Genomic DNA, 5,312 nt, shown 5'->3' on the forward strand with positions numbered 1-5,312 from the left:
CTGCATTCTCCTTGACTTCTTCATTGTCACCATAACTTTCCACCAGCCAAACCGTGTCTTGCGTTGTATTTATGCAAGCACACGTTCTTCAGATTCTGTTTTCAGTTAATCTGTTTCATTCCCTGTCTTCCAGAGGCTGTTTGGAGAGACAGGATTATGGCGTTAGATTTGAAACATATTGATACATGATGCAGAACAGAAAACAATCAGTTCATGATGCAGAACAGTAAAAGATATCAATACATGATGCAGAGCAGAGTCTTACTTGTTCTTTCTTAATGGACATGGCTTTGCAGTACTTAGAAGGGGTAGAAAAAAGAATAAATATCTACTTCAGGAAGAAGGAAAAGTATTATGACTCTTAATATCCATAGAAATACATTAATTTTACAGATCTGCTTTCCAGAGTAAGGACTGACTCTTGCTATGGGCTAGAGTTAGCATCATGTATAATTTAGAGGCTAAGGTAGGGTGGTCCATAGGATGGGTAACATAGGACTCAAGAGGGTTCAAGTCTCTCTTTTCCATAATTTCACTTAAGCAAGTCGCTTAAATGCTTTGTGATTTGCTTCCCTGTTTCTCAGAAATGTTATGAAAACAAACAAAAGCAGTATTTGGAGTAAACGTTTTAAATGGATTGCAGTAACTAGGCTTGCTGATCTTCTTATATGCCTATATAATGGCAAATAATCTTTATTCTGTTGAGTTTTTCAGAAGGAGCTGTTAAAAGCATGATTCAGATCATGCACAAACCTCAGAATTCATTATAACAGTTTTACGAAGTTGAATGTCCTGAAAATGTTTTCTTCCAGCCAGCAGGTTGGTCTATGTGGGTATTGCAAGGTAAAGTAAGGATTTTTCTTAAAGCGCAGGATTTTGCTTCACACAGCCCACAGATTATTCTGAGGCCATGTGTGCAGTAAGTTATGCTTGGTGGTTCACTTACAAGCAAGGGACATTGCACGGTGTCTTAAGGGGTGTGTTTCCTGAAACCTCAGGCTTTTGGAAATACCTCAGGGTGATCAGTTTGTGATGTTCAGTGTTGGTGGATGTCACATGATGATTTCAGACGACCCGTGTCAAAGCAATGAGACAGACAAGAGCAATCTGCTTGGACTTAACACTGACTTGCACTAATGGTGCCAACACTTGCAGAAGTTCTTTAGCACATGTGAAGGCGGGTCCTGCATCTCCTCTTTGAGAGACATCAGTTCTCTTTAGCGGCACAAGTAAAACTCTGTTCAGGAAAATGGGGTATGGAATGTGCCCACACCTTGTTGAATGTCCCCTACACTTTGCACTCCCTGTGTTGATCAGCAGTCTGAAATCTCTTGATACCACCAATGTATTTGTAGGCTTAGTTTACTTGTTGAAATTATCCCTTGAAGGACTGTAGTGAGGAGGAAAGAACAGCGTCGAGCCTGTGGCGTGTGCTGAGGTATCACTGTGCAACGTTAATGCAATCTCCCTTTTTCGTGTGTTGCAGCTGGAAGACTTTTCTGCTGATGCTTGGACAGATCTCAGAGCTTTCAGGAATGAAAAGACCAAAAAAAAAAAAAAAAAAAGAAGAAAAAGAAAGAGAGCATGAATCAGACATAACTCCATCAATAAAAGTGTACCAAATAATGCCTAAAGAATAACATTTCTTGCAATTTGATTGCCTGTGTACATTTCTCAGATAGGACACCACCCCCCTTCCCCTTGCTGCTCTAGAAATCCCAGTAAATGGCCAGAGTAACCCACAGCCATGTATTATCCTATCCACAAGAAGACTCTGGTGTCCGTAAGGTGGTAGGGATGTCTTAGGGCCACCAGAGATGAAGCTTCAGGCCTTCATCACCACAAGCTCCAGAAAGTTTTCAGCAGCACAGTGAGAGCTGAAATGCTGTTGGCAGCTTAGCTCAACAGCTTCCTAAGAGTGTGATGGCTTCAGTTTGCATCCAGTGGTACATGCTACTGGCTGAAGGCTTCACATCCCAGCCCTCAACTGTTTAGCTGCCATTTCCAGGAACTGGTTCCCAACCAGTGCTGTCATGTTGACTAGTACTATATTAGTCTTTAGCATTCTCCAGACAGTCTGTAAGTCTCCTTTACCTCCTGGCTTATACTGTGTTATATGTGGACAAATTCTTTCAGGTAGGAACCATCACTTGTGCAACATCTACCCTTGCAGTGTCTTGCTCCATGGCTGAATTTCCTGGTTACTGTGCTAAGGTGAAAAACAGTTCACCCATTTTTCATCCATTCCTTTCAGAGTTCAGCTCTGATTTCATCAGGGAGGAGAGCCTGCAGAGATCATTGCCCTTCACGTGTACTTTCTCATCTGCTTTCATCTACTTTCATCTACTGAATCTGTCCTATATCTATCTCATCACCTGCCTGCCTTGTTCTTAATGCTTCTAAGCCTCTTGAGACGAGACATCCAGAATTTGACATGTGCCTCTTCCCCCACAGTTACATAATCACAGACAAACTGAGACTGAAAGGGACCGCTTGACATCGTCTGTCCCTCTCTTGAAAGTGGGGCCTTAGGTTTGGTTATCCAGGCAGGACCCTGTCAAGCCAAATCTGCAGTATTCCTATGAAGGAGGTTCCAACACTTCTCTGAGCAGCCATTTCTAATGCTAAATTGTTCTCAGAGTGAGTATTTTTTCCCTTATATTTAGATGGCATTTCTCCTGTAGTGATTTGTGCCTGTTGCCTCTTGTCCTGTTGCTGTGCATCCCTGTGAAGACAATACTTCTCTGTACCTCTGTCTACCTCTCTAGAACTACCTTTTGTGTGTTAGAAGACCGTGGTTAGATTCCCTGTGGGCCTTCTTTTGGCTGAAAAACAACCTTCAACCTGTCCTTCTGTGTCAAGTTCTGCAGCGCTCTAATCACAGGTCATTATCATCCACCAGGCTGCCTCTGATTTTTCTATGTCCCTCTTGAGCAGAGAAAAAGCAAAACTGGATGGGTAGTCCAGGTGTGGTCTGACAAGTGCCAAATACAGAGGAATAATCACATCTCTTGGTGTGCTGGCTGTGCTGTTGCTGATGCAGCCCAGGATGCAGTCTGCTGTCCTTGCTGCCAGGTCAGGCTGCTGGCCCGTGCTCAGCTTGCTGTCTGCCCAGACCCCCTGGGCCTTTTCAGCAGAGCTGCTCCCCAGCCAGGCAGTCCCCAGCCTGTACTGCTTCTTGGGATTATTCCATCCCAGCTGCAGGACTTTACATTTGTCTTCATTAAACTCAAACGTTTATTCTTTTAACCTCATATTAAACAGCGATCTTGTTGGCTCAGTCTTCCAGCCTGTTGAGGTCTCTCTGTGTGGTGGCTCATCTCCTTCCAGCATATCTCCTTTCCTGGTTTGGCATCATCCACAAACTTGGTGTGGGCATTCAGTCCCATTATCCAGATCACTGAAAAATGTGTTGAATAGTATTGGACCCCATATCAGCCACTGAGGAATGCCATTTGTGACTGGCTGTTGGTGCAATTTTGAGCCGTTAATTAACTGTCATATTTTGAGCTTTTAGCTGGGTTTCCACCTATCTTGTTTTGACCTATTCTTTGGATTTCAAGAGAGATCAATGGTGTCAGTGCAGGGCTATGGCCTGCGGAGTCCATCAGACAAGGCAGATTGGACTTTCATGTTGGAAAAGGTGATTGTGAAAACCAATGAATTTTGGAGTGACACGTCAAAGTGCTAAGGAAGAGGAAAAAAAGCTGACTCAAGAATTTGGAGGGAAGGGGAGCAGTCCTGAAAGTAGGAGTTGGAAGCAGTATGTGTTTTTGATCTTGAAAAAGGACAAAAGTTGGCAATAGAGAGAAAAAGCTTTGCAGGTGTGAAGATCTGGGTGGCTGTGAGTGGCTTCATAACACAGAGAGAGATGCCTTTGAGAGGCAGCAAACACAGAAGGAAAGCAGTGAGCAGATGAGAGTGCAAAAATGAAGGGAAAAGGGTGGTTAGACTAGGGAAAGGAAGGAAAATGAACACTAAAGGGAGAAATGAAGGAGTCTAGTGTATGAAACTGAAGGTGATAGAGCAATGCTGAGAGTCACCAAATGCAGAGGACTGATGGAATGGAAAACACAGCACACCCAAGTTGTAAACCTATGGTGTCGTTTCAGTATTCTACTGCTTTATCATGGTGCAGTATTATCAGGCTAATTCTTGATGTTCAAAGCTGCCATATAAACCCACATAACTGTCATGAGTTGTTCTAAGAAAAGTTAGAAATTTGCATTTTTCTTGGTATTTCTGAAGATTTTGGCACCCACCTTTGTCAAGTTCCAACGACAGACAGAGCAGCTTGCCACATAAATACACTCATTTATCGTCAAAACTTCTTTTAGAGCCCCCTGTGTTTCCCATACTGTAATAAATGCTAAAATGTTCAGCTGGAGCCTGCAGTACCGTTGGTATAAAACATAACAGGGTGTGATCATAGATTTTTGGCTTAATCTAGCAGTCACTGAAATTATTGGAAGATTTGCCATTGACGTCAATGGGAAGAGAATTGGGCCCGTGATAGGAACTACGGTAGTAATAACAATGCATTTGACTTATATAGCCTTGTCTCTGCTTGCCAGAGGCCTTTGGGCACTGCATGTAAATGAATACAAAACAATAAAAGAGATTAAAATGTCTCTGATTCCTGCAGGATTAGAACAGGCAAACAGTGAAAATCAAATATGCCTATATATGGGCCACTTCTTATGCAATGGTTCTAACTGTGTCATCACACAGTTTGTGGCGGGTCATCACGTACTTGATCTCCACAGAGCTGTTGTGGGTTGATCCATGAAACCACGGCCTGCTTAGAATTTTCTTAGCATGCAAATAAGCACAAAAAATGGATATTGATAAAAGAGAATATTTTTAGGCTTGCAAATCAGCCAGAATCAGTCAAATTCTTGGCCCCAGCCCTGTGCTGCTGAGTAGTGTCAGATGCTCACACATACACAAATTGACATTTACAAGGCACGCTGTGCCTAGTGCCAAGTTCAGAAATAAATTGCCTCTTTTGATAGCTTCACCAGAGCCTCCTAAGTACACCAGAGCCTCCTAAGATTCATTTATTGTTTGCTACTGGAGGGACTGGAATGCTTCTGGACACAGAATGAAAATCCATTCAGCACAGCATAAGGAAAACTACATAAATTGAAGTACAATAACTGTGAAGCTGCAGTTTCATGGGGTAACGTATTCGGTGTGCTGCATGTGAAGGATTAGGTACTTGGCTGTCATTAACGGCAATGTGGGCTGCGTAATTAACTCCATGTGTATGCTGCTGAAAACCTACTCCAATAAATACCAATGCCACTTAC

General features: G+C 42.8%; 1 long non-coding RNA gene across 2 annotated transcripts in view; it reads right to left on the bottom strand.

Annotated features, from left to right (window-relative positions):
* Nucleotides 1-5,312, bottom strand: part of LOC308059360 — a 20,535-nt gene continuing 15,223 nt past the window's right edge. The window contains exons 2-3 of one of the 2 annotated variants that reach the window (XR_013926217.1): nucleotides 1,013-1,526; nucleotides 1-136 (exon numbers count right to left, since the gene is read on the bottom strand). This is a non-coding gene — a long non-coding RNA (uncharacterized lncRNA). Of the gene's footprint in view, nucleotides 137-946; nucleotides 1,527-5,312 lie in introns of both variants that reach the window. The other variant, XR_013926218.1, reaches the window with a different exon arrangement.

The sequence above is a fragment of the Falco punctatus genome (assembly GCF_963210335.1).
Source record: "Falco punctatus genome assembly, chromosome: 2".
NCBI classification, from domain to species: domain Eukaryota; kingdom Metazoa; phylum Chordata; class Aves; order Falconiformes; family Falconidae; genus Falco; species Falco punctatus.